The sequence below is a fragment of the Sabethes cyaneus genome, chromosome 1 (genome assembly GCF_943734655.1).
Source record: "Sabethes cyaneus chromosome 1, idSabCyanKW18_F2, whole genome shotgun sequence".
Lineage (NCBI taxonomy): Eukaryota > Metazoa > Arthropoda > Insecta > Diptera > Culicidae > Sabethes > Sabethes cyaneus.
Genome location: NC_071353.1, coordinates 143,832,907 through 143,858,087, shown reverse-complemented (window position 1 = coordinate 143,858,087; position 25,181 = coordinate 143,832,907). Strand labels below are relative to the sequence as shown.

Sequence of the window (25,181 nt, the reverse complement as noted above, 5' to 3'; positions counted from 1 at the left end):
TAGAAATCCTCGCATCCTGTTCTGATTGGTCGAAGAAAAGACGTCAACATGGTTTGCACGTGTTTTTGCAAAAAAGTGACAGAGACTTTTCGTCCCAATAGGTCGAAGATTCTTTACGGCGCTTAATTTGTGCTTGGGACGTACCTCAGAGTGCAAAACCACCCCTCTTCTTCAACCGATGTTATCGTTTCAGCATAAAACCTAGTCTAATGTTGGGGGGGCTCCGTAGCCGCAAGGTTACCGAGTCTGCTTTGATAAGTGAGTGGTCGTGGGTTCGAATCTAAGTTGAATCTAGCCATTCAATGTCAAGTGACTTTAGCATGGGTTTATTCTCAGGTCCCTCCATTTACCCTTCCTTCGTGCTGAATTCTATATTTACCTTCTGAAGCCTCTTGACAATGCAAATGTCCCTCCTATAGTTAAGTGTACTGGTCAGAGGCACGAATGAGTCCTCGCCAGGGACGGGTATAATATGGGATAGTACTGGTAGCGAGAAATAAGTGGGTAAAGTAGATCAAGCTTTGTAGGAAGGGTAAACTCCAATACACACAAGCACGCATAAATTTTAATAAGCATATCGCTCACTCAATAGCGATTATAGCAAAAAGAAATTAAGTGCAGATCATACAGCAAACACCCGAGCGATATTACAATAGATCAAGTATACTGGTCGCAGTGATGAGTCCACACATGCAAGAAAAAAATAGTCCAAGGTTTTTGCATGGAAAATAAATCCGCAAGACGCTTTGATCAAGGAGCTTACGCCACCGCACAAAGCTGACAATGTACAAACCGCTAATCAGGCCGTCAGTCCTCTACGGACTTGGGACAGTAACTTTGCTTACGGAAGACATATGAACACTTGCCGTATTTGACCGAAAGGTGTTGCGGACTATGTTTCGCGGAGTACAAACGGATATCGGAAAGCGGCGCAGACGTATGAACGACGAGTTCCCAGCGTACACCTGGCAAGTGATGGGAGACTATGGTGGGCCGGCCACACCGCAAGGATGCCGGATGACTGTGCAGTGAAATTCGTTCTATTCGGGAACCCCAAAAAAAAGCAAAGCCTAAGCGCTACATTCCGTTATCGAAACTTGACCTTCTGGTTTTATATATGACAGACTTCACGATTAACTGTTAGAGTATAGGACAATTGCGGGACTAGTGCTACGATCCTATTGACTCTAACAGCTTTTGCCAGCCGAGAATCGAACATACGACGACTGGCTTGTTAGACCAGCGTCGTTCCTCGAGGCCGACTGGGAGGTATCATGGGAGCTCAGGATCGAGTACAGTGGAGATGAATTGATACGGCAAGAGCTGCCCGGACTCTTTGGGTGAGAAAGTGTCTGATGCGAAGAATGTTTAATTGGAAGAACTGAAAAAGTTCGTTATTGACCAAAAATATATCGGGGCGATGAAAAGTGATGGTTGCACCCACGCCCTTTCGATTGGTACCGGTATGTTTTACTAATTAACTTTCCAGGTCATCATAATAATCATACTTCACATCAGCCACTTCTTCATTTACCAAAATAGTTTACGTCATGACCGCGTATAGTCATATACAAGTAAATAAAAAAGATATTTCACTTTGTTTGTCAGAAAATTATGAATAATTTTAAATGCTTGGGACTGTGCTATTATTGTAAGATATCTATCCATCAATTAACCCTCTGAACTAAGGAATCTAATCTAATCTATCCATTAGATAATTACCTGGCTATAACCAGAAGCAAAGCCTAGATACTATATTCCATTATCGAAATTTGACATTCTATTTTCTTTTCAACAGGCTTCTCCAGCCAGCTGTTAGAGCACAGGACAATTGCGGGAGTAGTCCTAATATTGTATTGACTTCAACAACTTCTCCCAGCCGAAATTCGAACACGTGACGGCTGGTTCGTTCGACCAGAGTCGCACCTCGAGGCCAGCTGGCTGGCAGGTCAGGCTATAACCACTTTCCAATAAAAGCTTTGGTGAAATTTGGGTATATCGTCAGGGCAAACTTCAAACAAACCCTGCAGCCCAGCAACCATAGTTGGATGCTGCAAAAATTATACTCTACATTCGGCATTGTGCTGCCGTGAAGAGGAAGGCTGCGACATCCGAGCTCGAGACAGATACCGATAAAGTCTGCAAGTCGAAGCGGAAATTTATGTCTCAAACAGGAAATATTGGTAAAATGGTCAGATCAACCTAATAACATATTTTTTCCATGTACATTTAGTCGAAAGAAGTTTAAATTATGATTCACATGCAAAACTAATTATCTGAACTTACATCCTGTAAGAAACAGTCTATAAACGGGTTTTCGGTTTTTATATGCAACGCTCAGACATTTTTTCAAATCAATTGAAATAAAGCATGTGGACTGCTAATAGTAAAATTTTTATGTGATTCTTTATCTTTTCGAGTCTGAATGATGAGAACTGTTGAACGCGTGGTTCGGAAAGTTGCACCGTTGCAATTTAGGCAAACATGTGTCTGTTAATTGATAGATTCAACTTGTACAGACGCAGATCAAGAGAGGGTTGCAAACAGTTCGAACAATGAGAATGTTAAAAACCGTACAAAGGCAAAGAAACACGATGCTGGTGAAATAACTGGAATTTAAAATTTGATACAACAACAATTCCATTAATGAAGTAGTATCGAAATCGAAAGTTCGAAAAAAAGAATCGCTTAGGATATCCTAATATACCCTCTTCTGTCTCGGGGTGTTTCCAAAAATTATCGCATTTACCCATTTTTGCACTTTTACATTTTTTAAGAATTTGTAACTTTTGAACTACTAAACTGGTTTTAACGAATTTGGTATTAACCAATATTTTAATGAGCCTTACAAAAAAAACAATGACTTAAATTTATATCAAAAGTATATATTTTTGAGTACCAAAGAGGTCGCCGAGTTTTTATTTTTTTCTGTTAAAGTTTACTTTTTAAAAAAGCAGTTTTAGCAAAATGTATAAAAAATTTACAAAGTTTTACATTTTTGTTTTTACGGTATAATTTTTTTAAGAAATATATGTTCAATAAATCAATGAAGACGCATATTTACTACCTTTAAATGCAAGCAAACGGATATTTCTGACAAGGAAAAGTTCGAGTTCGCATATTTTTACATTAAGTACTTGAAAAGGAAGCTTTAACATCGAGTCATTTACTTTGGCAAGTAATTAAGAACTTCTTTTCAATCGGAACTCCAGCCGAAAAAACGGATTTTCACACAATTTCCAATATCTTTTCACTATCAAGACATCAACTTAGGTCTGATTCAAGAAAATTTGATGTCGGTGCTAGAGATCGAATTACAAATCATTGATTAGATCTTCTAGTTTATGCATGGCTACGTTCTAATTTCACTAAATGTCATTGCCTAACGGCACCACTAATCGTTTGCCAACCTATCACATAATCTATTAAGAAATAAAATAAAACCTTTATAACCTTTATAGCGCAACGACTGCCTATCTAGTCTACACCGGCCAGCCTTGGTACATCATCATCGGTCTGTCGTGCGGTAGTGCGACGACGTGTATGATGTAAACAACCCGTGACCTTTGAGCGAAACGTTGAGCCCCAATTTATAATTCATAAATCACATCGTTGGTTGGCTAGCTGGCTGGCTGGCTGGCTGTTAACAGCCAGCACCTATTAAAAGTCTTTGCGCTAGTTTGTAGCCATAGCTGGTGTTGCCGCTGTTGCGGCCAAAAACAAGCCTAGCAGATCAAAAAACGGTACGGGCGGGGGCTGCCCGTGCCGAAGTGATCGGTCGCTCACTTTCAGTCCGGCTGACAGACAGTTCGCATGTACACACGCGCATGCGCACATGCAGCCGCGAGTGCACATTCCGTGGCCCAGTTGGGCCAAACCCGGGAATTCCCCGTTGGTAATTGGTGGTGTTGGTTGTGGTGGTGGCTTATAGGAAAAATGGCATTCGATTACGCTGGCAGCCCTCGTCGGGCGCCTCGAACCGGATCGTGGGCCATGTTTAACGGGACGACTTTTCCAACGCCGGACCATGCCGGGCAGAGCACCGCACGGCACCGCACCGATTGCGTGCGGAAATGTACGTCCGGTTGCGGTCTTGAATTGATGTAATGTGGGAACAACACTTCCTAGCGCTGCCGCTGCTAGCTGGCTGGCTGGCTGGCTGGCGTGAGGCGCGTCACGACCTTGAGCTCGAAAGCCGGGCTACATTCTCCCGATTGCGATCATAACTTCAACATTGCATGTACTTACGCGTACGTTTCCCTCCCCGCTTTGGACGGACGGGTCCGAGGGGTGTCCTAATCGCTGCCCGCTGTCGAACAAGAGGAAGAATACTAAACCTAATTTGCACACAACAAAACAAACACCGCAAAACGGCAACGGCATTCAGCGCAGCCACGAAGGAACTGCCGCAGCAGCGAAAATAAACACGCTGCCTGCACTCGATTGCGGTAACGAAATTGAAAGTTGTATAATACTCTGAAATCGCTATTAGCAAATCCATTCACATATGTGTATCCTCTCCATCGAGGTTCGCCTCGTAGGGTTTCGAAATCGCACACAAAATCACGGCTGGGGTCGGTGGATCGACTGGACGACGACGACGGCGACGACGACGACGGAGGAGCCGAGCCGGGTGATGCCCGGTTTTCCTCTCACGCGTCCCGCGTGTCGCATGCAGTCTACCGAATCGTCATAGCCACGGCTCACTGTTGGCTCCAGCGCCATGTCCTCGCTCTTTTTGTTTCTCCTTCATTCACTCTCACCCTATCGATGCCTCTCGCTCTTTTTCTATACCTCTCTCTTTCTGTTATCTCCGATAACAGATAAAGCGCGATCGGTGACAACTTCTAATGACACTGATTCAAGTTCAGTCCGCTTCACACTGTATCCTATTCTAACGCGGAGCAGATAATCCCAAAAATTTTGTTCTTTCTGTGCACTAAGTTACATCCCGCTTAGATCACCAACTTCTTAACCCGTTTGTAACCATGATAGTAAAACTCACATCAATTTCCGTTTCTTCTCCTTCCGAAGGAGGCTGCCTGTCGGTTCTGGTAGACGGAAAGGCAACTGGCTCGCTAGAGAGACACTTCAAGAGTAACAGCAGGGGTGTCAGCTAGCAAGGGACACACCGCGATCGCGATCGCGCTAGACGGAGACACACATACAGAAAACGCACGCACGCACACACTACGACGGGTTTGCTACGCGATGTCTCGATGGACGGACAGCTCCTGGGCTCCTCACACTACTCTCTTGTTCACATTGACCGCACCGCGCTCACCTGTTCGGTACTCGGATACGTACGGGGTGGGCTTTGCGTCGACTAACTCGTGGGGTGGCACTTAACAACAACAACAATAGTAGCGAACAGGATAGTAGTAGCACAGCACAGCGCGCAACTGAACTCCACAACACTTGCCTATCGAATGCCTAACTAAACGCGATCGACGGAAAATAATAGCAGTCCGTAAACAACTAGTATATGCTATATATTGCTCTCACCGTCCGACCGTCCGAACCGATGACGGTGACCCATCCGAAGACCGTCGGTCGGGTTCGTCGCTCGGGTTCATATGCTAGGACCTTCTCGACGACGCGACGGCGGGGATTTCTCCCGCGCGCGCGCTCACTCTCATTGTCAAGTCGGCCGATAACGCTTTATGAGTTGGAGCTTTCAGAGAACACCCCAATCGTCGTCGAAAAGAAAAAAAAAGCTTTCCGACAGCGAAACCCCTTCCTGTGTGCGGCACGCGCACGAGCTTTTTGCTCGCGCTCATGCTCGTGACTCGCAACCCGGGGGTGAGTGGGGATGTTGATATTCACCACCGAAGACGACGACGACGACGGCATCGACGACGGTGACGATGGTGACGACGTGACGACGATGCTTTCGCACCCCGAGCCCGAGCAGCTGGCCGCTCTGGTGAAGGTGGATTTGGCTTTTTGAGTACGGTTTCGAAAAGATAGGAAAATATTTGGTTTCCATTAGATCAACGACTGCGGGCCACTCGAACGAACGAACGAACGATCGAATCAATGTTGTGATTAATTGCTCAATCCTTTGCGCGAGTGCCGAGCGGAGCGGTGCATTCATTGTATGCATTGCACATTTTTGCGGGTTTTGTTTTGCATCGGGCTTTTCGATTTTGGAAAACAAAACAAGCGTAAAATAGACTTTTGCGAGAGGTGACAGACAGGCAGAGGGACAGAGAGAGAGGAGCAAAATTTGCCAACTGCAGCAGCAGCTGCTGCTGTATTTCAGCGTTAATTTTCGGCAATTTTTTACCCTAATCGGTGTGTTCTCTGGCGTGCAGTCTTTTTTTGGTACGAGCCACGTGCCGCTCTAAAAACAGTTCTGACCTACTCTAGCGTGAAATTACTATAATAATGCACGGAATGTGATGCCTCATTGTTAAAATAATGTTGACATTATCGAGGACATCAGTTTACTCGAGATTGGACCTAACAGATACATAGGCTTCTGTGTGTGAAGTGTACTTTTAACAGTGTAGCTAGGCAATGAAAATTTCTGTTTGTGATTCTGTGGCGATCGCAATTTGTCTTTTGGTATTTTCTGATTCGGTACACACAATTCATAATCGATGTTGGCATGTCGTCGTTACATGATAATGATGGTCGTCAGTGATAAATGTAGAGTAGCATAATTAATTTTTAAAACATAATTAGAGTTAATATTACGAAATAATAATATGTGTACTCTCGGAAAATTAAAATAAAGAAAAACATGCGTTCTGCATATTTTAGGTATCGATGGAGGCGCTATGTTAACCACAATTACAGCCTTAACCCTTTAAGCACGGAGGGTTTTATTTACGATATTTTTGGTTTTTGGATCAATATAAATTTTTTTTTATCTCTCGAAATACCGAAACCAGTGTATTCTACACATTCCAATAAATGTTTGCTAAATTTAACAACCTACACAATTGTGTGGGTTCGTCTTTATGTTATACCATTGCACTATGGGCAAAAACGAGCCGAAAAAACGGACGCAATTAAGATATGGCCTGCAGGCTAATAAAATGTAGGCGATCTAATGTAAAATTTTCCGGAGAATCGCATGGTGCCCACTGCTTTACTGTTTGTCATCGGATAGTGGCCCATTTTGCTCATTTTACCCTATTTTTAACATTTTTTACCATTTTTGGACTATACCAAACCAGGCTTTGAAAAAACAAAATATGAAAACCTAATTATTTTGTGTAAAGAAACCCACAGAATTTAATTTAATTTAATTTTTAATTTTAATTTAATTTTTTAATTTAATTTAATTTAATTTTCGCTACGTAGCTATGGAAATACACGAAACTTTTTGCAAGTTTAGTTTTTGCTAACCTTAATACAACAGATATACCGGAACGTCCAGATTGGCATAAAAACATTCAAATGTTGATCCAAGAATTTGTCTTAGAAAATCCCGTAGTTGAATACAACATATGCCACACTTGTTTATTATTTTACAATGTATAAATGACCAGTTTTAGGTTCCGGTAGTACTCTAAACGAAAGTTCCGTAGTGTGGAGCATGAACGAATGCTCTACAGTATAATGTATTCATTCTTACTGACTCAAAATGAGATGGCAGCAGCAGATTTCGTTTTATTTCATCTGTTACTTATGACGTGAAAAAATAATCCCACTGCGATCTGGAATATCTCCGGGAAAATGGATCCAAAATTTGCTAATATATTTTTTCATTAGAGGTCAATCTAATAGGGTTGTTTGAAGACAAGTTGTATAAAAATCGATCAAAAAATAGTAAAGATAGAGCCAAAAGTGTAACGGCAAGTACACTAATTTTTGAAGTCCCGGCGGGAATGTAAAGGTTAAAGTAGGTATACAATAAGGCCGAATCTACACAATTGTGTAGGTATGAGAAACAATGTACATAAGTAAATTGTAAAAGTTATTTCCCGTAAATTTTTAATTACATCAATTAGAAATACTAATTACCAATAATTTTTTATCCAAGCGATTTCGAAATGCGGGTCCAATAAGAAAATACGACAGTAAAACTTTTTGCTGTTTTCACAAGATTTTGAAGACTAGACAATAATTAATCCAAGCACAAAAGAAAACTTCTTTTCAGCTATTTTCTATTTTTTCTACGAGTTACGAAGTTTACATAAGAGATTGGTGCCATATATGCAAAAGTACGACGTTTAGAGAGGAAAGGAAAATTTTTTAAAAGTAGTCTCACCTACACAATTGTGTGGGCTCGGGCTTAAAGGGTTAAGAGAAGAGCGAAATATTCAGGTTCAATTCTTCATTGAATGCAATGGTGGCTTTGAATTGAGACAGAGAACTCTTTTAAAAATCACTTGTGTGCATCATAAAGGTTGAAATAGTAATGATATGAATGACCGGGCCACAGATTATTCTATTAAATATGCTTATGAGTAGCTTGACATGTTTCAATAATTTTACTTTAACTCGCTTGTGGCCTTTAAAAGAACCATTGGTTACAAATAACATTAAAACCAAAGCACGTTCTTCGCAAATTGACTTCTCTTTTGACATGAATGGCAACAGGCACGTAAGTTAGCGGCGTCGATTCACTGCCTCTTGCTCCGAAAAGGTTCTACTAATTTACTTCCACAGCTTACCTCTTGTTACATAGCAGAAAAAATGGCACTTACGCAAAAATTTCTGTTTTATTTGTATGAGAGTCCTTATCCTCCTACCACAGGGGTGAGGGATCTCAAACCATCATGAAATAAAACCATGCCTCCAAAAAACCCCACATGCCAAATTTGGTCCCATTTGCTTGATTAGTTCTCGAGTTATGAGGAAATTAATTTTCCATTTGTATGGGAGCCCCCCTTCTTAAAGAAGGCAAAGGTCCTAATTCATCATAGAAAAAAATCCTGCCTCCAAAAACTTTGGTTTCATTTGCTTAATTAGTTCTTGAGTTATGAGGAAATTTGTGTTTCATTTGTATAGGAACCCCCCTGTTAAAAGACGGAAGGATCTCAGTGCACCCTAGAAAAAATACCTGTCTTCTAAAAGCCTCACATGCCATATTGGGTCCTTTTGCTTGATTAGTTCTCGAGTTATGAGGAAATTTGTATATTATTTGTATGGGAGCCCCCCCCCCTCTTATAGAAGGAAGGGGTCTCAATTCATCATAGAAAAAATCTTGCCTACTGAAACCCCTAAATGCCAAATTTGGTTTCATTTGCTTGATTAGTTCTAGAGTTTTGAGGAAATTTGTATTTCATTTGTGTGGAAGCTCCCCCTCCCCTCTTGAAAGGGGAAGGGGTCTCAGTACACCATAGAAAAAAATCCTGCCTTCTGAAACCCCTGCATACCAAATTTGGTTCCATATGCTTGAATAGTTCTCGAGTTTTGAGAAAATTTGTGTTTCAATTGTATAAGAGCCCCCCCCCCCCCTCTTACGCCCTCCATAAAATTGCTTTTTTATGCCTCCATAAAATTGCTTATCATTTTATCTATTCAGCGACACATAAATTGTTCAGTTTCGTTCAGTAGTTTAGTAGTTAATAGCATTTGAAATCTTTCATTCAAACGTTACACTTCTATTTTCGTTTACACAAAGTGCTACCAAGTCCCAGCATAGTAAACAAAGACGTAGTCCTACTTCAAAATGTGTAGTTTACTGAATAACTTTGGAGAACAGTTGTAAGCAATAAATTAATTGGATGTGGAGTTGTTGAGCAGAATTGATTTTTATATGTACTTTTTAAATAAATCATTATATCTCGCAACTAGCAAAAGATAGATAGTTACTAAATTAAGCAAAGTTGCTCATTTTAGTGTGTTCTATAACTTTTCTGAAGAAAAAATTTTTTTTGGGTAAAATAGGGCAAAATGGACCACTTCCCGAAGTCTGCGCAGGATGAAATCATCACCAATCGATTTCCTGCATTTTTTACATAAGAATAGAAATCTTGTAAGATTCCAAACCACAGCGGCTTCTAATCCTTGGGATTACGAGCTCGTTTTTGCCCATTGTGTAACGCTTTGATAATGACGGTTGTCAGCAAAGTTTTACTCTAAAATGTAGAGCAGCGCAAAATAAATTTATTAAAACTGTTATGATTATTTAACTGTTACGAAAATAATAATAGGATAGCTCGAGAAAAATTAAATTAAAGCAAAACATGCGTTCTGCATATTTTACGAATCCATGGAGGCGCTATGTTAACCACAGTTTCAACCTTTTTCTTTCAAAATTGTCTTAAAGACTTGGGCCGAATGGTTGGAGAATTTTATGAATTCCTGTGCATGTGCACATTTTATGAATTCATGAATGGAAGCTCGTCTGCTATCTTAGACAGCTCTAAAATTCGTAACCCTTGAAATGAACATCGTAGAATGAACAAAGCAAAATTATAAGGAAAAAAACTTGCAGAGAATTTTTCTCTTAAAAAATTAGTGCTGGAAAACTCTGATCAAAATTTAAAAAACTATGAGTAATTCTCCTTGAAATGGGGCCACTACTGACACGAGGTCGTCAAATATTGGAACTTTAATACTTGACTGGATGAAAATGGTTTAAAAATGAGAATTACACTTTTAATATCTCGAGACAGTGGACCTCTCGTTCAGCAAGGAGCCCAAAAGTTTAAAAAATGTGAATTGTTAGCTAACCTTGATATCTGTATCATGTAATTTTTCTTTATTCTTAAATTTCCAATGAAGCAAAAATTTTTGGCAGCCATATTGGATTTTATCAAAAAAATCATCGTTTTTGTCACGAGAACCCCTATATGAAGCATTTGACTAATCCCCTTGGCAGAAATAGCAAAATGTGTTGATAAAACTACTCAGGATCACAAAGACATTGTTGATGATACCTGAAAAATATCTTATATCTTATATTGTTCTTCCGAGAATTCCGAGAAAAATCCACAAACCGAAGATTTCATTGAAAATACACAAACTTCAGGTAATATTGAGATGGAGGAAATTAGGATTTAATTTGATGTTACAGGCTTGTTCCTTAGTATTCCGGTGGGGTGCTCGATGTTAGACTTACGGACATTAGACGTAATGGACGATAAGCATAATGAACGTTAAGCAGAATTTACAAAACTTTGCGTTCATATGAATACGTACTTGGTACTTTAGCGATTCATCGCTCCGACAGAATACAATGAAAAACCGGGCGCTTATTGAACATAAATTCATAATGCGGTTTGGTATAACGTTGTTTGGTATAACGACCTTTTTGGTATAATTCCAATATTTTATGACTTTTCATAGACTATTCAAGATAATGCCGCAGGTCGCAAGTGTTATCGGCGACCAGTCATCGGAAATGCCGTCCACTGGCGGGGGGGGCGGCAGTATTCCTGCAGAAATCACATCTGTCTAGGTTTATTTGCTTTTCTAGATCTACCGATTCTTGTTAGTTTACCCCCTAGCTTTGTTTGGTCCAAAAACGTTAGGACAAAAACTTGGAAAAATATTTGTAACGGCCTAACTCTGGATCGGCAAAGAACATCTCGTAGTTTTGAGTGATTCTTTCTTGCTGATCTGAAACGAACAATCTGACGAAATTTGGTTCAAATCCGAGAAGGTCGATTACATGGCACCCGGACACTTGACGTGGAATGACCCTTATACATCCCACCTGATCGCGTCCGCGACAACGATCTAATCGACGCTCATGCCAGTTAGTTTACTCAGTAATGAGGAACGCTTTGCCGATTGATGGGATAGTCATATTGGGTGACATCAATCTGCTAGATATCTCACGGAAACCCGCCCATAGAGAGAAAATCCTGATTCTGAAAACTGTACAGTCTATGCCGGTGCAATAAATCTTCTTGACAACTATAGTCCTACTATGCTCCATCAAGTCAACCATGTCATCAACAAGAACAACCGTTCCTTAGACCTCTGCTTCGTGAGCTCATAAGACCAGGCCCAGGAGCACTGTTTATTGCGGATAGCATATAGGGGAGAATTGACTGCCCCACGCTGTTGGAACAGATTAACATAAATGATCAACCAACGAACGCTGCGGAACAATACAATGCTGAGAGTGCCTTCTCGTCGCACTAATTATAGCATGAACATGCGGCCTTGATGAAATGGGAACCGATAAATGAGCGAATAATCGTTGCCAGATTCAGAACACGGGTTAGGAACCTTACAGAAATCCAGTGCTATGCACCAACAGATGCTGCCGACCTGCAGGAGAAAGAGAGTTTTTACAGCTAGCTGAACAGCGTGGTTGAAAAAATCCCGAAGGGGAACATCCAAATCCACTTGGGCGACTGCAAGCGAAGATTGGCTCAAACAACGCGGACCTTGAACGCGTCATGGGACGCCATGGCCTAGGAGAGATAAGCGAAAACGGGAAGCTGTTTACAGAATTCTGTGGTATTAACGACATGGTCATTGGTGGATCGCTCTTCCCCCGTAGACCAGTACATAAAGTCACGTGGGTTCCCCGCGACGGCCGAACAGAAAACCAAATCGACCACATCTGCATCAGTCGGAAATGGCGAAGGAGCCTTCTTGATGTACGCAACAAACGCAGCGCTGATATTGCATCCGACCATCATCTTGTTATCGCTGAGATACGCCTGCGCGTCGCACGTGTCCAACGACGGGAGGAGAAAGTTGGGTGCCGCTACGACGTCCGCCGATTGGAGAATCCTGAGGTAAAAAGGGCCTTTGTCGAACAACTTGAATCCCGAGCCTCGGAGTTGCCACCTGGTGGAACCGTCGAAGAGAAATGGACCGGCAACAATAACGCCTTCATCACGACCAGTGACGAAACCCATCTTTGTCAGCCCAGATGATGCATCAGCTTTTCAGCAATATATGGGAAACCGCCACATTTCCGGTGGACTGGTTGCAGGACATATTGGTTAAAGTCCCTAAGACAGGAGACCTAACTGAATGCGGTAACTGGCGTGGCATCACGTTGCTCTGTATTACTCTCAAAGTACTCTGTAAGGTAATCCTCAACCATATCATGTGTAGACCATATCACAACACTCCGCATTGTATTGGAGCAGGTCAACGAATTCCAGGACTCTCTTCTTTTGGTGTTTGTTGACTTCGAAAAGGCGTTCGACCGTCTCAACCACGAAAACATCTGGGCGCACTTAGGCGTAGAGGAGTTCCAGATAAGCTAGACCATCTCATCGAAGCTCAGTACGAGGTGTTCTCGTGCAAGGTTTTGTACGACGGCATCTTGTCCGACCCCATAAGGGTTACTGCTGGCGTGAGACAGGGCTGCATTTGATCACCGCTTCGTTATGGATGAGATATTAGTTGGAGCAATTGACAGTAGACCAAATCGAGGATTGCCTTGGAATTCTCTAAATGACCTCGACCTAGCCGACGACATTGTCTTGCTCGCACAATTCCGAAATGATATGCAGAGCAAGTTAGATGACCTCTCCGAGAGCTCCCAGGCAGCAGGTCTCACAGTCAATGTAGCAAAAACTAAGTCTATGATAGAGAACACTGACAATTCCACCAACTGCACAGTAGCGGGACAACAAGTTGAGCAGGTAGCCGTCTTTCAATATCTTGGTAGCCAAACAACGCCCGATGGTGGTACCAAGACTGATATAGTCACACGGATCAGGAAGGCCAGGAGTGCCTTTTCAGGTCTGCGAAACATTTGGCACTCAAACCAGATCACTCTACGTACGAAAACCCGAATTTTTAATTCAAACATTAAGTCCGTACTGATGTATGCCTGCGAAACGGTGCGGTGGTGCGTCTCAGCGGAAACTGCAGGTATTCATTAACCGGTGCCTGCGATATGTCATTCGTGCCTGGTGGCTTGACAACTGAATATCGAATGAGGAACTCCATCGTCGATGCCATCAACGGCCGATAGTAACAGAAATTCGTGAACGTAGGTGGAAGTGGATGGACCACACCTTGAGGAAAGGAGCGAACGAGGTTTGCAGAGAAGCACTCGACTGAAATCCACAAGGACAGCGTAGAAGAGGCAGACCAACAGGCTCATGGCGACGCAGCTTAGCCAACGACATCCGGGCTGTAGACGAGAACCTGTCTTGGCGACAGGTAAAAGTCATGACGGGTAACCGTCAGCAGTGGATATCTCCGATTTCATCCGTTTGTTCTGCCGGACCAGCGGACATGGACACATAAGTAAGTTAAATTTGTGACCCACTGTTTTACTCGAAATCATGGAAACTATCCAGTCTAAACATGTACATAATATGAAGATTATATGAAGTATTCTTTGTTTGAAGTCTCTAGGCTGCTCTATACTAAACTCACAGAAATTGAGAAAATTGAAAGGTCCCAAATTGATGCATCTACAAAAGTCCGTATAACTGACATTTCTGGTCGTTAGCTCGGAATAGTTGTTCTAATTCTTCACGATCTCTGTCCTCCGTCTGGCGCTTTTTACTCCTCAGAATCGTGATTAACTGGCTCGTTTCTCGTCGGTATTTGGCGAACAGCTGTCAAACGTTACCTTCACCCGCACGTAGACCGCTTCATAATCATCGTCGGGTCTACCTTCTTGCGAGCAGTGCACGTACGCAGTACACGATAATACTGTAATGGAAGAAACGACCCTTTATCCTCAATAGAATCATTCTCTCGTTGATCCAGTCTTCCAGTCTAACACGGTATCCAGCATTCTGCCCAATGCTACAAAACCCGTTCCCAGTTAGTTGGTAGTGCCACAGCTTTGATTCAACTAGGCCTTTCCGCCGCAGGTCTTTCAAATCTTCATTCCTTTTCGACAGATTTCCTGCAGAGCTACGATGTCGAAGTTGCCAGGTTCGAGCTGTTCGAGCAGTACCCGGTCGCCTCCTGCGTAATGCAGCGATCAGCAATTCCAAGTAACGAGTATCCAATCGCTGTCCTTGTTTCGTTGTTTAGGTCGATGTCCAATATTCCGATCCGTATTAGCTTGAGGTTTGTAGTAAGGTGGGTTTACATAGGTTGCCTTCCTATGGTTGCGCTGTTGAGTCCATCTTACCGTCTTAGCTTTAGTGCAGACCCACCACTATTCATAATTTAGCCGCCCGCTACGGACTAGACGCTGTTGTGAGCCGTTCCTAACCTGGAGTACAACCGCTTACTTGTTTGATGAATCGTCAAGTCATCACAAGAGCTGCCCCTGCCGTGGAGACTCGCGGCTGACTTAGTTCCTATCGGGGTTGGTTACCCGATCTCCGCTAAGGTTGCTTATATTCCTTCCCAATAACTTTTGCCCAAAAACGTCATAAAGTGAATTGATTAAATGGTTTTGATATTTTGGATCCAACCAGGCCTTCTTTCGGTTATTATGCATCTTTGTTGTTGCACCCACATAATTAGACTAATGGAATTAAACAGCTTATAATTTGCCAAAAATTTCAAACCTTGTTATACCAACTTAGAGAAACCATTAACACTCGAAAACGAATCAATTACAACTAATGCGGCAAACCGCAGCTGTCACTGGAACAGCGAACACAAAAACGGCGGTTTCACCGTTCTTGAATTTGACTTCGAAAATTTATGCATTTTTAAAATGAAATACAATTTACAACATTGTACCTACCTTCCAAATTGGGTGCACCCCGGCATAGGTACACTAGAAACGATAGCGTGTAAAATGCGACGACGAGGACGTCGTCACTTTTTTAATGGCTACTTTCGGTTTCGGCGTTTCCTCAAGCTTGAATGATTTCCCCAACATATTTAGCCGGGTTTATGTAAATTAAATGTTTTCCAAAGGGTTTTTTCTTTCAACGCCCCGGAAGGTCATCAATCAGACCCGGCCGTTAGTGTTTAGTGGAGCTTTAATTTGATTTGAAAGTTTACTTTATTGTTGGCTGCTTGATTAGGGTACTAATAAAGCAATTTTAAAAGTGAGGTTGAATTCCAACCGTAATTTACAAACATTGAAACAATCATTCTTGGCTGCACCATCGAACGCTGTTAAACAGACCAATTTTCTAGTGGCATTGGTAGAAGTCAGTCATTTATTTTTTTGACTTAAAGAAGTAAGACTGGAGTTGCTTGGTCACTACTGACTGGAAGCAATCTATGTAATTCCAGCAGGTGCGTTGTTGCGATCAATTGCAGCTTCGGAATTGAGAACTTAATCTTCGTTCTAATCTAAATATTAATGAGCTTCGGATCATTATTCCCCCACATTGAATTGGTTTGCGTTTTTACACCTGTAACAGTTTACTTTTTGCTACTCATTGCTCACGCACGATGCTGGGTAGTATTTCCGTTACGAGATTTAATCTGGTCGGTAATCGTTATCGAACAATTGCCGAGCCTCAGCTTTAGCTCCAGCAAGCCCATATGCATTGGTTACATTACGCAGCAAGTGTTTTAAGTGAATCATTTGTAGCAAGCTCCGGCTCGAATTTGGGTCACGGAGGTCAGCTGCCCACCTGTTGTGTGTGGTGTGCACTTGCGGTACCTGATTTTGTTGTTCTTCTGCTGTAATTGACCGTACATACGGTTGGGACGGCCGCCACCGTAATGAACTAATTAATGCATTTAACCACTCGATTGGGTTCTTCGGGCAGGGTTAATGAGCTCGCGCGGAACAATCATTAGCTGGGATCGAACTGACCATCAACGAGTTCTTGGGAATGGAGCTAATAATCGAAGTTTTTTCGCTGGATAAGTAATTCACCTCAACTCGGTTGGTTCGTTGGTTGGTTGATTGGTTGGCGTTGAATACTAAGTTCAAGACCCACACCGGAATGCCCTTTAGCAACTTTGTAGTAAAATCTAGATCAATACAAGCTCACCGGTTTTGTTTGCAAATGCCCTCAACCGGACAAGATCCGCCTTTGGCGGTGTGAAAGTAAAAGTTCTGAATATGATTATCGATTCAACCGATCCACCGTAACCTGTTTTACAACCCCCATGTCGAGGGCTACTCAACTCCAAGGTATCAATAAACATATACCGGTCTGAGTTACACCCCGCGTAAATCACCTGTCTGATCTGAGAAGCTGTTTCAACCGTATACCCTATCCACATTGGAGGATGTTGGGAAATAATTTCACAAATTAAATGTTGAGTGCAGATTTATACAGTAAAAAACTACAAACCAGGAAACCATCGCTTCGATTCATTGTAGGTAAACACAACAAAAATCGAAACAAGTCCATTAAAACTCCACTGGCCTTGTAGACATTTGTCGCTGACCAACAAAAAAAAACAAACACGACCAGACCATGCTTTGCGGTCACCGTAAAACTGTAAGGATGAGAACACATTGCCGTGCTAAAGTAGGTACGTAATGAATTAATTGTCGCAATTGCCACCGGTTTTTTTTTCTTTTCTCGTTTTGCCCGGTTACCGGTTACGTGTGTCAAGCCCGTTGTTGTTGTTGTTGTTGTTGTTGTCAAACATTGGTCTTACGTTTGTGACATGATGACGGTGTAATATCGGTCGGCCTGTCGCCGACGGGCTATCAAACCGTGCCTAATTTTCGCCAGATGATGTCAAATGCCCGGGTAATTTACTGCGAGCGACATACAATGCGGCCAGACCGAACGTCGGTAGGTACAACATTTCTGCTGAAGACGCGAGAAATTAGGGGTTCGTCGCTAGTGCGTTTAGGAAAGAGTTCAATTTGTAGCTGGATTTGTAAGCTGATATATTTTTGACATATAATAAAAGGAAATTAAGTTTCGATTAGTGTTCTTAATTACTATGAAGGAAATAGATATTTCGGAAATAACTCCTCAGACTTCTGTGCAAAGTATCCCAGGACCTGCATTCCATGCAGTGACTCAGCGATAGGCTCCCAGCTGGCACTATCAAAGGTATTTCTTACGTCGATCATTTTATAACGTCACAAAAACGATCTCTTCGCTTCTGTTTGTACAAATTTACAGTTCGCTCGACCATTGCCCGAATAGCATTCACCGTAGACATCCCTTTTCGAAATCCGAAATCATGTTCGACAGACCATATTAGCCTCCAGCATGCATCGTTAGCCTGGTAAGGATTACCCTTTTCAGGAGCATCCTCTAGGTATCCTTCTATCCAGCAGACGTATACGTCTATTTGACCCCGTATCCCTCGCATGCTTTCCTAGCTTCGGAAACCACTGGCTGCTGGATCTTTCACCTGTCCAATCTTCTAAGCATTTCTACAGCACTATCCTGAACGTAATTAACTAAATAATACATTGGCGATCCTGCCAGGTTTCAGAGCACCATGTTGTGCTATATGCGCTACGGTCATTGCTCGACTGCAGTTTTCTCAGCATGGTAGCATTGCATGCGCTCTCCAGTTGTGAGTATTAATCCATCCCACTATGGGCCAGAAATTAAAATTTCGCAACAAAAATGTTTGCTGTTAAACGGGATATCTTAGCTCAATGTGATCTTCGGCAACTTTTTGAATAAAAAAAAAGATGCATCTTTTGAAGGGATCGTCCAATCCGACGTTTACACACTTAAAAATAATTTTGCCGAAATCTCAACAGCCGAATGTTCGGTAAAAATGTCGATGGTGTATATCGACGTTTACGGACCTTTAGTAACGTTTGGCAACATAAAAAGTTTTACCGAACGGTCGAATGTTGAGATTTCGGCAAAATTTTGCCGAGCTTGGTGCTTTTTTTTAAATGTGTAGGTGTTATTTTAACAACAATTTAAGTAATAACTTTTTAAGTAAATTTATTTTCAATATTTTAGTTTCAAAACATTAAAGATAAATTAATTTTATGTAATTTTTCTGAACATTCCCAATTTCTATCTTCTACCCATTTTCAGCAGTAGACCTTTGCTTTTGGTTGACCCATCAAATCGCATTTCCTCTTCTAACATGTTTTTCTCAACAAGTAGCTGAATTTGATGTTCTAGAAAGTCATTTGCACTTAAAAGAGAAATATTTTTGCTTAAGACTGTTTTGCTTTTGCTGTATGAGTTAATAAGATATAACTGATCTTAGGTTATAAATAGTCTGATAAAAAATCAGAATATCTTAGTCATCTGTAAGTATATGCAATTAGTTTGCATAAAAATTTATTGGAAATTGTTCAAGCTTCTGCCCTAATGTTCATTTTCGAGAATACCTGAGAATACCATTACTTTAACCTCACAATAACAAAATAGTAATTTTTAACAGTAAATTATGAAAATTATATCGATGTTTTCAGTTTTTCCGTGTTGTCAGCAAAAGCACGGTAAGAGTCCATTAACTATAATGGAATTGAGCACCCCTCTGGCATTCTGTCAAATGTCGACGGACAGGGTCCTCAGTACACCTTCTTCGGATGACGCTGGTAACTTTTAAGTTGTATATGTGCCATCACGCTAGCATCAACACTGACATCATTGTATGACATCGTACATCAACATCACATGCATACATTCTTTCAGATGGTTGCGATCACCAACACTTATAAGCAGTAGTAACTCCCTTGGGATAAGAGATGGCGTTAGTAGTATCATCCTTTGCTGTGTATATGCGAACCTCTTCCTATGCCCAGTCTTAAATGCTGTAGTCTTCGAATTGAATGGTAAAATTAGTCATTTATACACAAAAAGGGTAATAAAAGCCATGGTAACTATAAATGGGCATAGTTATGGTTAGAATGACCCCAGAAATCATTTTCGAAGACTATGTAAATTATTTTTGTGGTGGACAAACGCCCATGGGTCAAAAAGTTTTTTTGATTTTCGTCGAGAAATTTTAATTTCTGGCCCATAGCTGCGTCAACTCGTTCGCATACAGCATCGACCATAATCTTGAGAGCACGTAGCAGCTGCATACTTATAACTATTTATAACATTTCTTCCAGTGTGGATTTGAAAAAGTTTTAGCTAGAAAAACTTTTTTGTCTTAAATATAACCATTTTGCGATGCATGGAAGATTTGTAGGCCACATATTTATCTATCTTCAAAAAAGTTTCATCAATTTCTGAGAGGCTCTTTTCCGGAAAATCGATTTTTAGTTTTTAAAATGCTTTTCTTTCAGTGTAGACATTTATTTTTATTTTTTTCACTATTTTGTATGAAAATTCGGAATACAGTGGCAACCCGATTTTGTCACTCCCGATTTTGTCACGTTTTTACCCGATTTTGTCACGCTTTTGATTTAGCAAAAGCTTAGTTTGAAAATTATTTCAAAACATGTCAAATGTGTTAAAACACTGTGAAAAGAACTGTGTTCAACAAGTTGGTTATCGTGGAATTTCCACAAAAGTTGTTTCTTATCTCCACAACTATAATAGCTAGAAGGTTACTTTCTTTGGAAAAGTTCTTTATAATGATCTTCTCAAAAATTTTGTAGAGCATTGTTTTGCTCTAACTCTTACTTCTTGAAAAATAAATTATCTATCTTACCTTTAGAGGGGTTAATCAAAGAATCGTTCATACCATAGGAAAGAGGTTTTTACGCTGTGAAATTTCTCTGAACATAGTTAACCAGTATAATCAACCATTTCGGTGCAATTAAAAACGCGTGTTTTCATATCTTTGGGACCTCTGCTGTGAATAGGTGACAAATGTCCACAGAGAGGTAGAAGGAAGTGCGTAATGTTCTAAAAGTGATCAGAATGGAATATGTCATTCTAAGTTGTCAGCAAATAAAAATAAAAATTGAAAAAATACCCGATTTTGTCAGTGTCCCGTTTTTGTCGCCCCTAAATTCATCCTGGGGGTGACAAAATCGGGTCATTACTGTATTCCCTAAAAGTCACCTACAGATCATTTTTTGCAGGTTATTTAGTCTTCGAGTTATATTTTTTATTAAAAAAATGCGAAAAAATTGAGCCCTTTCTGAAAGCTAGTTTAGACCAATTTTGGAAAAACTAAGTATGCAAAGTTGCTTATTTATGAACTCTTTACACAAAAAAGTTTCATTGAATTCGGAGAGGGTGCTGTAAACACTGATAGACGAGTTCCCCCAAGTAACAATTTGGGTTTTATTACACTTTTATGATGGCATTTAAGACCAAAATTGGTTATGAAAACCGTCATAAGAGCACAATAAAACTCACATTGTTGCTTGGGCCGTGTAGACGTGAAATCTGTCATACAGAAAACGAGGAACGAGAAAGAAACTGAGGATTAGCTGGACAAAAAGAAGTAGAAAAGGGACAAAAACGGAGAAAAAACGAGACAATAAAGGAGAAAAACGGGATAGAAAGGAAAAAAAATGGAAGGAGAAAATACGCGAGTAGGAAAACGAAGAAACGGGAACAGAGAAAGACGAAAAACGGGACAGAAAAAATGGAGAAAAATATAAGAAATTGACAAAGAACGAGGCGGGAACAGAAGAAAATTACCAAAAAAAAACGAAAAAACAAACATGTCAAAAAATGAAACGAAAGAGATTCAGGACTCAATAAAATCAACACAGCGAGAAGAAAAGGTACGGAGTAAGAGGAGAGCGGGCAGGAAAAAAGGATCGATAGAGATAAAAAATTGGAAAATAAGTCAAAGGGGGTATAAAAAGAGAAAGCACTGTTAAACGCTAGAGAAAAACTAAAGAAAAGAAGGAAAAACTATAAAGAAAACGAAGTAAACGAGGAAAAAATGAGAATATGGGACAGAAAATGTAGAAAAACGGACTTAAAATGGTAAAACGAAAGAGAAAAGAAAAGTAAAAGAGGTAAAGCGAGGAAAGAAACTAGAGAATGGAATAAAGAAACTATAGAAAAATGGAAAGAATATGAAGGCAAACTAGATAGAAAAGGAGATAAAAAGAGACAGGAAAAGAGAAAAAACGGGCAAAAAAAGGCAAACAATGGAACAGAGGAAAACCAGGAGAAACGAAAATGGTGAAAGAACAGGACAAGAAATGAAGAGAAATAGAACAAAAAGAAAACGAAAAGGAAAAAGAGGAAAAACGAGACAAGAAAGGGTACAGAAAAGATGAAGCATCGAAAGGGAAAGAAGAACAGCGAGAGATAAAAAGGGAAAGGAGAACATCGTGATAAATGGTCAATCGGGATATAAAAGGAGAAAGATGGGACAAAAACTGGGAAAAAAGATAAGAAAAACAGGTAAAATGGAATAAAGAAAAAGATAAAACGGAAGAAAGAAGGGAAAACCGAAGAGGAAAGGAAAAAAGGGAGTTAACAATAGAACGTGACAGCATCGAAAAGAGAAAAAAACGGAACAGACGAATGCGGAAAACCAAAATGAAAGGAGATAAAACGGGGTCCAATTTCAAATCCGATTTCGAGACAAATTTCAGCTGTGGCTATAAAAGGAGAAGAGAAAAGGGTAAACACTAGAGAAATATTAAAGAAAAGAAAGAAAAACGATAAACTAAAGAAAACGGGACTAAAATGAGAATCTGCGACATTAATTGAAGAAAAAAAGATCGGGCTAAAGAAAATGAGTAAATGCAAGAGCAACAAAGATGAAACGAAAAAGAAAAGAAAAAGGTAAAATGGAAGAGAAAAACTAGAGAAAAGAAGGAAAACTAACGAAATAACGATAAAGAAAACGAGGAAACTTAGAAGCGAAATGGGACAAAAAATTGGAAAATGGGAAGAAATGTGGACTAGAGTGGACTTAAAAATGGGAAAACGAAAGAGAAAAGAAAAGATAGAGAGGTAAAACGGAGGAGCAAAAAAGGGCAATATAAGAAAAAACAATGAAGAAACCATAGAAAATTGGATAGAAACTAAAGACAAACTAGATAGAAAAGGGAAAAAACCGAGACAGGAAAAGAGGAAAAATGGGTCTGAAAACGAAGTACACCGGAAGAAAAAAGGTGAAAACAGAACAGAGAAAAATCAGGACAAATCGAAACTGGGTAAACAACAGGACAGGAATAGAGGAGAAAAAAGTTGGGAAAAAGGAGAAAAGGAAGGAAAACGAGGCAAAAAAGGGAATACGGAACAGAAAAGACAAGGCAAAAGAAGAGAAACCGAAAGTAAAAAGAAGAACAACTGGAGACAAAAAAAGGGAACCGATAGAGGAAAGGAGCAAATCGTGAAAAAGATATCAAAAAGGATATCAAAAGAGACAGATGGGACAAAAATGGGAAAAAAGACAATAAAAACACGTTAAACGGAGTAAAGAAAAGGGTAAAACGGAAGAGAAAAAGACGTAAAACGGGAAATAAAAAAAGAAAAGCTAAAAGGAAAGGGGAAAAGGAAGCCAACAATAGATTAAACATGACAGAAAAGAGGGAAAAAACAAGGCTTCAAAAAGAGAAAAAACGAAACAGACGAAGTCGTAAAACCAGAATAACAGGAGATAAAAGGGGTCAGAAAAAGACGGAAAATGCAAACAAAAAAGAGTCGACAAAGAACAAAATGTTGGAATAGGGTAGAGAAAATAACAAAAAACCACTGAAAAACATGAGGATAAACAGGTGTTAAAGTAAAAAAAATCAGAGAGGTTGTGTACAAGACACAACCGCATAGGGAACGCAGGACTACGTAAGTCTCTTTGTAGCGATAGTATCATGTATCCATGCCACAGTGGTCCAAACAGCGGAATACGTGATCGTGTGATATTGCGCCGATATGTGAAGTTTTTCGCATGTAGCGTCTTTAGAAACATTTGTTGGTATAACAAGTCCCTTCTTGTGAGAAAAATATTTGGGTGATTAATTCCCTTAACAGCGAGATACTTAACTTATTTTTTTGTATATTCGAGATACAGGTTTGCTACTTTCGGCAAAGTTGTAGTAAATATCAATACAAACAACTTTGTCAAAGACACCATACTTGTATCTCTTTATGGAAATTATCTATGAAGCTTTATTCGTGGACAAACCCTTTAAAACAGATTTTAAACCCTGACTTGCAGGGCAGGTATGCGAGGCACCGATGCTACGCATTATTCAGCCGTACACCAACCAACATCTACTGAAATAACACGTGAATTGCGCAATACTGACGAAAATTGTTCAATAATGGAGCAATATAAGATGTCCGTTTTACTGCATTATTCTCTCAAAGAGGGATGGTGTAGTGTTGTAAATCACTAATGTGAAATTAAAAAAGAATGTGTCCGGACAAATAATTTAACAAGCTAAAACTTAATATTCAACGCACTGTTGCGTGCAATAAGGTACTTTTTATGGTTTGAGGGTGCTAATTTTGTAGTTTACCTCTTGTGAGGTGTGGGCATTTTTCGAAAGTGTCGTACTGTTCTTATAGTTCATACACGGGCATTTTATTTTCAAAGCTTCATAATTTTTGTGTCAAGCATGATTGAATAAATTCAAACACTTTCTATGAATATGGGTGCGAATTTTCTCAATAATTTAGAAGAAATTTTTTTCATAAAATTTTGCACGATAGTGAAAACCCCCAAACAAAAGTTTTGCATCAAGGAAATGTTTCTCGCTCTTGTCGAAAAAATCTCCATCTGTTTGTTATAGAACTTTAATCATTTTTCTGTGGTATTGACGAACAACCTAGTCGGTCAATGTGTCGATTAATTGCGCTCAACTTTTATGTGCATTCTATACAATAGCTAAGGACACAAAGCACAAGTAGGTATAAAATGTCAATTGTATAAGACGCTCAAATAAAATTTAATGTCAAATAAAAAGTGTCATTTAAATGTGCACAATTAAAAGCGCAAAATACAACCCAAATGACATTACATTTGGCACCTCCACGTCCAGTGACCGATCGTTAATTTTTTTTTCGTAATCACCCATCATCACCCATCTAAAGGAGAACTCTCTTGAGAATTCGAACAGCAGAACGTGAGGCACTTTGACATTTTCATCAACACGCTTAAGTACCTCATAAAAAGCGAGCGGATTAATTGACTTGTAAGAAAAGAAGCACTGTTTGGTTTGGTCAATTAGTCATGCGTTGAAATGTGTCGCTCCGGGTAATATTAGACAGCTCGAAAGCAGCAGCAGCAGCAGCCGTCGTTTGTTGAAAGTTGACTGATGGTTGGACTGCATCGGTCAGTTCTTGGACAGATTTGAAGAATATTTTTAGGGTGACCAAATAAGAGTCAATCAATGAGATTTTTAAAATTTTAATATCACAAACTTTTTCTAGGAAATTTTCATCTTATTATTTTCAAAATTCGAGATATTAAATTTAACTGTCCGTGTCACCCTAATGGATATGCAACTAAGTTGGACCTTAATTGTCCTGCATTATTTTGACCTTTTCCAAGTACCGTGACATATGCTGATCACCTCCAAATTGTTTAATAAGCGTAACGACAAATCGGAATACCTACGGGTAAGTCCGAAACGACCACCGAATGCC

At 40.2% G+C, this 25,181-nt stretch overlaps 1 protein-coding gene across 3 annotated transcripts in view; it reads right to left on the bottom strand.

Annotated features, from left to right (window-relative positions):
- The window catches only part of LOC128736312 (uncharacterized), a 66,576-nt gene extending 61,204 nt beyond the window's left edge, over positions 1-5,372 (bottom strand). For all 3 annotated transcript variants that reach the window (XM_053830803.1, XM_053830795.1, XM_053830789.1), the window contains exon 1: positions 5,006-5,372. The gene's annotated coding sequence lies outside the window, so the exon portion shown is untranslated. The remainder of the gene's footprint in view (positions 1-5,005) is intronic.
- Positions 5,373-25,181: the final 19,809 nt, after the last annotated feature.